Genomic DNA, 9,459 nt, shown 5'->3' with positions numbered 1-9,459 from the left:
TGTTGCCTCCAGGCTAGATATAGTAGTAGTGCCCTTCCCGTGGATGCGCTACTGCTAAAGAACTTAGTAGCAGCGGTTTTGCTCAAAACTCGCTGCTGGTAAGTATGACCGCAACTAATTAAGTTTAGTCCCATACTACTAAGCGAACAAGGTGTTTACCACCTTAAATATGTTGCTTCTCAACCTATCTCGAGCACTTGGTCTTCATTGAACTATATGTGTGTGATTTGTGGTTGCAATATGAATCCCCTCCTGTACCTATACAGGTACAGTGAGGATTCATGTTGACTATTTAGATTATACACAAAAAGATCAATGATGACCAATGTATATTTTTGATGTTTTTACTAAACAAAATAAATAACTGCTTCCATTAGCAGTAGCGGTTTTTCCCAAAATGCGCTGTAGATAAGTTAGCTATAGCGTGTTTTCTGTACGTGCGCTATTGCTAGTTCGAGTTAACCACCCCCCGCATCAAAATTTCGCTAAGTCCTCCTTTCCCCCCCCCACCGGCCTGTTCCCCTACTCCCTATCGCCGCCGCCCGAACCCGAGCGCGCCTGCACCCTCACCGCCGCCGCCGCCGCCCGCCCTCAACCTCACCGCCGCCGCTCTCGACCACACTGTCGCCGCCCTCGACCTCACCGCCGCCGCCATCGACCGAGCCCGCCGCCCAGGACCGCCGCCCTCCCGATCCCGAGCCCACCCTCGTCGCCCCTTCATCGCCGAGCACCTCCCCGCCATCGTCTCTCCCTTTGTAAGCCCCCCACCCCTCCCCAACCCCCTCTCTCTTTGCTTAGTTAGTAGATGATTTCAGTAGTAGTAGATGTTAATTTAGGGTTCATAGATAATGATTTTTAGAAGTAGTGGATAGATGTTAATTAGTACTAGATGTATAATTAGCAGTAGTACATGTTAATTAGTAGTAGATGTAGCAATTAGATGTTAATTAGTAGTAGTAGATGTGCTAGTTTCTTTCTATTTATAGTAAGTTTATATTTAGTAAGAACTAGTTGAATTAATAGAACTAGTTTAGTTTTAGTTGAACTAGTTAAGTTTTAGTTGAGCTAGTATAGTAAGTAAATTAATAACTAGTTGAACTACTTCATTTTTAGAAAGAACTAGTTTTTTTCTTTTTATACTAAGTTTATATTTAGTAAGAACTAGTTGAATTAATAGAACTAGTTGAACATGCCATATTTGGTGTTATTTTTTAGTTTAAGCAATTATTTCATCTTTTGGTTACACCCCCGAGTGGCCTATGTTTTGCCGGAGTGTTGATTAATTTCCGTTCCGGCAAATTTCAGGCGCTCGATATGTCCTTTTTTAGCAAAGGTCATGCCGGATTTTCCCGTGAATTCTGGCATGACTTGTGCTAGAATATGTGGGAAATATCGAGTGGCCTGGATTTTCTTTGAAAAATAATGATCTAATTTAGCTTTTTTAGTACATATATTTAATTGTACAAGTTTAATCTTTGAATTATGAACATAGGAAATGTCGTACTCGGACGACGGCAGTCTCCCGGGGGAGTGCAGCTGGTGCCACGACGATCGAGGTATGTGCGACAGGTTCGTTGAGCTGGACGAAGATCGGCGCTTCAGCATTAAGCTCGAGGAGACCTTCGATGTTGAAACGGTACGCAACAACGACAAGTGTTTTTTTTTCGTAATTAAGCATGACTTCAACTATTTCAACGTCTAATTTTCATCTTTTACAATTCGACTAGCTTATCCCATGCCATGCAAGACGCTATGTCTTGGAGAGGATGGGTTTTGAAGACCATGAAAATTTTCAAACATAGAAAATACACCTAAGGACCCATCATGATATCGATTTTGAAGTAAATCTGCATAATTCTCAAAGCGTAACCCATTTTGGTTGTCAAAATTGGGAAGCACTTTGCAAAATGTATGGTTTTCATGAGGGTATGATTGTCACCATGGATCTTGGTCATCCTGACATTGAGCAAGACAATATGGACATTTGGGTCCTTGTTGATACGCTTCCGATTCTACCGTAATGTGAGTTTCTCAAACATAGTTATTAACTAATTTATATTGTTTATTTCAAAGTAGTTGGCAGCTTATTTCCATTGACAGCTTATTTTGAATCTTCAAAGAATATGCAGAAGATGGTAGACAAAACCCACTATACTGATGGCTCCGAATTAACTTATAAGGAGAAAAATCATCTGATTGCTTATTGTACTTTTTTTGAGAATTACAATACCTATTATCGAACTCCTCCAAATTATGGTGAATACGTGCCACTAGTGCATGTGTTGAACCACGATAACTTCTATGGAGATACCCTGGTAAGATATTTTACTATTACGACATCCGTGCATCTTTTGCATACTTCTAAAACTAGTACATCATTGCTAACTACGAAGTTATTACTATGTTTTTCAACAGAAAATACCGATGGATTGTGTGCCTCATCTGATGTATTACAATGGTCTCCTTGAAGTTCTGAACCTACAGCCAGGTCATCCTATGGATCTCACCTGTGCATATCGAATTTCTAAAACCGGTGAACACATGCTAATCAAAGAGTGGAAAAAATGTTTGGATATTCGTAAGGAGGTTCTTGGAAGCAACATTAAGCGAAAGGCAAGAATTGGAGACAGGATAATCTGCATTCTCCATAATGGAGAGTGAGAGGCTATCTTGTTTTTTGCTATTTTACCTTAGAGAATATAGTAGGTCCCAAGAGAATGTAGTAGGTCCTATGAGGTACAATATGTTTATTATGTGATACAATGTGTTAGAGTTGAAGATGTCAGGAGTACTTGTGATTATGGCTAGTGACCAATGATATGATGATGATGATGATAAGTTGTTAATGATATGATGATGATGATGATGATGATATTTATTATATCATTGGGTGAAAGAACCACGGATTAGTTTCAAGTGGATGTCCGTCCACTTGAAACTAGTCCACACGGTTCTTTCACCCCGTGATGTAATAACTCATTATGATGTAAAAACAATTTGTAGATTCCTGTTGTATGAAAATTTGTGTAAAGGTGTATGAATACAACATGAAATAAAAGAGAAATAAAATACGAAATAATAGTAGCAGCGCGGGCAGAGAGAAGCGCTACTACTAATTACCAGCAGCGCTCCTCCTGGAACTCGCTGCTACTAAGTCGATTTAGCCGTAGCGTGGGTGGAGGCATGCTACTGCTATTCGTTAGCTGTAGCGCCTTATCAGTAGCGCACCACCCCGCGCTACTGATAGGTCTAAAACCCGCGCTGCTGCTAGCCTTTTCCCTAGTAGTGTGACAATTAAAATGTTTGCCTGGCTGGTAATTATGGACAGAGTTAACACCAAGGATATGATTCAATGCCGCCATTGGAAAATTGATGATGGACCTAGTTGTGTCCTATGCCCGACTGGAGTACTTGAGGATAGGAACCATCTGTTCTTCCAATGTAACTTCAGTATGAGAATATGGAACTATCTGCAGGTTTCTTGGTTGGACAGCAACGATATGGTGCAAATTGCCTTACATGCCAGGAGGGAAATTAATAAGCCTTTCTTCTCCGAGGTGGTATTTCTTGCATAGTGAAATATTTGGAAAGTTCGGAATGACATGGCTTTTAGGCAGGTCAAACCAACTTTTAGGCAGTGGGGAAATGGGTTTATCCATGATATTACTATTCTTTCACACCGGATCAAGACCAGATACAAGGAAGCTCTACTCAAATGGATTGATTTCTTGCCCCCTTGAGGCCCTTCTTATTTGTATTTTCTTTCTTTCCTAGTAATAGATTTTAGTGCCTCTCCTTTCTTTATTAGATTTCTTTAGCCTTTCTTGTATAGTTTTTCTGTTTCTTTGTTCCTCCTCTTGAGGAATCTTGTATTTGTACCTTGTTTTGCTTTGTCCTAATAAAATGTTGTGGGGTGTAAGCCCTGCAGTCTTCTAGGTCAAAAAAATGATATGTTTGGTAAAGGCTTTATTTTGACTATAAGCATGGGGAGAATTTAGCACAGATTGCAACAAGGAAATACAATCTATCAAAAGAGCAATTATCATAATTAAATTCCTTGAAATCCAAAATAGTGGGTTCATTAATATTTAAAGTTTTGACTTCTTCAATCCCACTTTTAACAATTTTAGCATCAAGATCTAAAGACTCTGAATTTTTGGTACGCCTTCTAGGTAAAGGTGGATCATATTCAGTCCCATCATTATAAAGATTCATATTACAAAACAAAGATTTAATAGGGGACACATCAATAACTTTTAGATCTTCATCTTTGTTATCATGGAAACTAGAAGAACACGCTTTTATAAAGCAATCTTTCTTAGCACGCATCCTAGCGGTTCTTTCTTTGCACTCATCAATGGAAATTCTCATGGCTTTGAGAGACTCATTGATATCATGCTTAGGAGGAATAGATCTAAGTTTCAAAGAATCAACATCAAGAGAAATTCTATCAACGTTCCTAGCCAACTCATCAATCTTAAGCAATTTTTCTTCAATCAAAGCATTGAAATTCTTTTGCGAGGTAATAAATTCTTTAATATTAGATTCAAAATCAGAGGGTATCTTATTAAAATTTCCATAAGAATTGTTGTAGGAATTACCAGAATTATTAGAGGAATTACTAGGATACGGCCTAGGATTAAAGTTTCCTCTATACGCATTGTTACCAAAATTATTCCTACCAACAAAATTCACATCCAAAGATTCATTATTATTCTCAATCAAGGTAGACAAAGGCATATCATTAGGATCATAAGAAACACTTTTATTAGCAAATAATTTCATAAGTTCATCCATCCTACCACTCAAAACATTAATTTCTTCTATCGCATGCACTTTCTTATTAGTAGATCTTTCAGTTTGCCATTGAGAATAATTAACCATAATATTATCTAGGAGTTTAGTAGCTTCTCCTGAAGTGATTTCCATAAAAGTGCCTCCCACGGCCGGATTTAAAAGATTTCTAGAAGCAAAATTCAATCCAGCATAAAAGAATTGTATAATCATCCACAAATTCAAACCATGTGTAGGGCAATTACGTATCATTAATTTCATCCTCTCCCAAGCTTGTGCAACATGTTCATGATCAAGTTGCTTAAAATTCATAATGTCGTTTCTAAGAGAGATGATCTTAGCGGGAGGAAAATACATAGAGATAAAAGCATCTTTGCACTTATTCCACGAATTAATACTATTTTTAGGCAAAGACGAAAACCAAGCTTTAGCACGATCTCTAAGCGAAAAAGGAAATAACTTCAATTTAACAATATCATTGTCCACATCTTTCTTCTTTTGCATATCACACAAATCAACAAAGTTGTTTAGATGGGTAGCGGCATCTTCACTAGGAAAGCCGGAAAACGGATCTTTCATGACAAGACTCAGCAAAGCAGCATTTATTTCACAAGATTCAGCATCGGTAATAGGAGCAATTGGAGTGCTAATAAAATCATTGTTGTTGGTATTGGTAAAGTCACAAAATTTGGTATTATCTTGAGCCATCGTGACAAGCAAGCAATCCGACACACAAGCAAACAAGAAACGGGGAAAAAGAGGTGAATAGAGAAAGAGAGGGAGGATGGAGAGAGAGAGGGTGAATAAAACGGCAAGGGTGAAGTGGGGGAGAGGAAAACGAGAGACAAATGGCAAATAATGTAATAAAGGAGTTAAGAGTTTGTGATGGGTACTTGGTATGTTGACTTTTGCGTAGACTCCCTGGCAACGGCGCCAGAAATCCTTCTTTCTACCTCTTGAGCACTGCGTTGGTTTTCCCTTGAAGAGGAAAGGGTGATGCAGCAGAGCAGCATTAGTATTTCCCCTCAGTTTTTGAGAACCAAGGTATCAATCCAGTAGGAGGCCACGCACGAGTCCCTCGCACCTACACAAACAAATAAAATCCTTGCAACCAACGCAATAAAGGGGTTGTTGTCGGATGTGGGGTTCCGGCAAACCCTTAAGGTTCGAACACTGGGGTGCGGGCAAAGTCTTTCCCTCCTACTGATCTACGCTCTAGCTTGCTAAGATCTTGCGGACGAACTCGACAAACTCACAACACAGAAAGACACAGGGTTTATACTGGTTCGGGCCACTGTTGTGGTGTAATACCCTACTCCAGTGTGGTGGTGGTGGATTGCCTTTTGGGCTGATGATGAACAATACAAGGGGGAGAACAGCCTCTTGAGGTTGAGGTTTTCTTGTGCGTATGAACTTGTGGTGTGTCTCTGGGTCTGATCCGTCTCTCCCTACTATGGTGGCTAGCGCTACTTGTATAGGCCCAGGTCCTCTTCCCAAATATTGAGCGGGAAGGGAGCCAACAATGGCGGGCTAATTTGAAGGGGGGCAACTAGTAGAAGCTATCCTGACAAAAGGTAGTCTGCGCCTGTGAAAGGCTCTGGGGTGATGCCGTCTTGGGCTCGACGATGACCTCCACCTTGCCGTCCGCCTGGTCTTGGTCTTGTTGCACCGAAATGGCAACCTTTGCCTAAGGCCTCGGTACTCTGCGGCTGCGCTTGCCCCCTTTGCACCAAAAGGGAAACAAGGACGCTGCGCGCTGGAGCTCGCCTGGCGCCCGCCTGGTGTCGATGGTCATGGCTCACGTCACGAGAGTCTCATGAGTTTCGCCCCGCCTTGATATCTCCGCTCCTCGTGAGCCTGCCTAGCTAGGCCACTCCAGAGGAGGTCTTGCATCGTCCGCCTCGCGAGGCTTGGACCCTCGCGAGGGTCTTCGGTGCCTTGTTGGTGAAGATGGGTTGTACGGCCTGCTGCTTGGCCACGCCACGGGCCGCAAGCAGGCAAGTCTGGGGACCCTCATTCCCAGATCGCTGACAGTAGCCCCCGGGCCCAAGGTGCGCTCGGCCTTGGCTTCACGGCGAAGCCAAGGGTCAAGTTCGGAGCACCGCGGGCCCCAAAAGCCTGCAGCCTCGGTCGACGTGTGGCGGTTGATCGGGCGTGGGCGTCTCCGCTTCCCCACGCTGCCTCAGCAACTGCACGACTTAACAAGTCCCTGTGACATGCAAGGGAAACCATCATTACCTGCGATCGTGGGAGACGCCAGTTGGCCTTCTCTTGCTATAAATGGGAAGGGGCGGAGCCCCCGTTGCCCATCTCTTCCTCGCTTGCTAGCTTCTTCTTTGCTTCATTGCTTGCAGTGCCTCCGATGGCGCCACGAAGGACGTTCTCTGCCGCTGAGAAGGGGAAGGCCCCTCGCGAGGGACCCGGTTCCCCGGTGCCCAAGCGCGGCCGCGGCTGTCCACACAAGCACGATGCGACCCCCGCCGTGGCCCATCGTCGAGGCGGCACCGTGGCACGCGGAGGGGACCGTCCCAACCATGGCGGTCCAGCTGACGAGGGGAGGCGCGCGATGGTGGCGCGGCCTCCCCGCTCGCGCTTCCATTTAGCGGAGGTGTCACCGGAGTTCGTTGTCTGGTCAGAGAACCCGACCGACAACTGGCTCCAGCTTCCGCGCTTCCTTGTCAATGAACTGTTGGCCCCTGGTCCAGGCGGGCTCTGGTTGCTGCAGCAAGGCCTCCTGGGTCGCGGTCGAGACTTCCGCCGCGGGCAACATAGCCCTAGCCTGCGGCTGGTTGACGTTCGCCCGCGCCCGCGGCTGGCAGACGTTCGCCCGCGCGCGCAGCTGGCAGACGTTTGCCCGCGCGTGCAGCCTGGGCAGGCGGTGCACACTCCACTTCAAGTATGACAGTAGGTCGACCCTCTATGTGAGGGTGTTCGGGGAAGATGGTCGCCGCGCCGGGTGCTGCCCCGAGACGAACGACGGTGAGGAGGTGCTCGGCCTTGGTGACGGTTGCGACGAGGATGAGGGTGAGCCTGCCCTCGGTGGTGACCGCGTCTCTTCCAGCTACGGCGGCTCTTCCTTTGGTGACAGCTCCAGCAGCGGTGGCTACGGCCAGCCACCGCGCCCGCTTCGAAGGAGGCAGCGGGTCATCTCGTCGCCGCGCCTCCGTGAAGCGCGAGGAGGGGTCTGGCAAGGCTCGAGGCGTCGCTAAAGGCCTGCCTCCGCGGATTGCTGAAACGCCGCTTTGTTTAGCTTTTTACTTTTTTTCCTGCATTAGAAAATGAAACCAGTATGGGCCTAGAGGGGCGTGTATCAAACTGTGATTCTTGGTTAATGCAATGTGCGTGTTATTCCCATGCCGTATTGTTATTTTGCACAAAGATAACCTAACATGGCGCGTCTAGGACGCCCTTTCCTTCACGAGATGTCTGCATTTGCTAAGAAACTGCAAAAAAAATTGTGAGGGGGTGCGCTAGAGGATTTGCCGTTCACCCAAACCTTGACTTGGCGCTTTGTATTGCGGTAGCCGAGGGGCACGGATTAGGAGAGATGTGCCAGCTGATACGTCTCCAACGTATCTATAATTTTTGATTGCTCCATGCTATATTATCTACTGTTTTGGATATAATTGGGCTTTATTATCCACTTTTATATTATTTTTGGTACTAACCTATTAACCGGAGGCCCAGCCCAGAATTGCTGTTTTTTGCCTGTTTTAGGGTTTCGAAGAAAAGGAATATCAAACGGAGTCCAAACGGAATGAAACCTGCGGGAACGTGATTTTCTCAACGAACAAGACCCGGGAGACTTGGACCCTATGTCAAGAAAGAAAAGAGGAGGCCACGAGGTAGGGGGCGCGCCCACCCCCACCAGGCGCGCCCTCCACCCTCATGGGCCCCCTGTTGCTCCACCGACGTACTCCTTCCTCCTATATATATATCCACGTACCTAAATTCTTTTATGTATGATTGGTTATCTTTGCAAGTCTCTTCGAATTATCAGTTTGGTTTGGCCTACTAGATTGATCTTTCTTGCAATGGGAGAAGTGCTTAGCTTTAGGTTCAATTTTGCGGTGTCCTTTCCCAGTAACAGTAGGGGCAGCAAGGCACGTATTGTATTGTTGCCATCGAGGATAACAAGATGGGGTTTTCTTCATATTGCATGAGTCTATCCCTCTACATCATGTCATCTTGCTTAAGGCGTTACTCTGTTTTTAACTTAATACTCTAGATGCATGCTGGATAGCGGTCGATGAGTGGAGTAATAGTAGTAGATGCAGGCAGGAGTCGGTCTACTTGTCTCGGACGTGATGCCTATATACATGATCATACCTAGATATTCTCATAACTATGCTCAATTCTGTCAATTGCTCAATAGTAATTTGTTCACCCACCGTAGAATACTTATGCTCTCGAGAGAAGCCACTAGTGAAACCTATGGCCCCTGGGTCTATCTTTATCATATTGATCTCCTACTACTTAGTTATTTCCTTTGCTATTTACTTTGCCTTTATTTTACTTTGCATCTTTTATCATAAAAATACCAAAAATATTATCTTATCATATCTATCAGATCTCACTCTCGTAAGTGGCCTTATAGGGATTGACAACCCCTATTTGCGTTGGTTGCGAGGATTTATTTGTTTTGTGCAGGTACGAGGGACTCGC

Source organism: Triticum aestivum, chromosome 2A (genome assembly GCF_018294505.1).
Source record: "Triticum aestivum cultivar Chinese Spring chromosome 2A, IWGSC CS RefSeq v2.1, whole genome shotgun sequence".
Lineage (NCBI taxonomy): Eukaryota > Viridiplantae > Streptophyta > Magnoliopsida > Poales > Poaceae > Triticum > Triticum aestivum.
Note: the sequence above shows the minus strand (reverse complement) of the source record.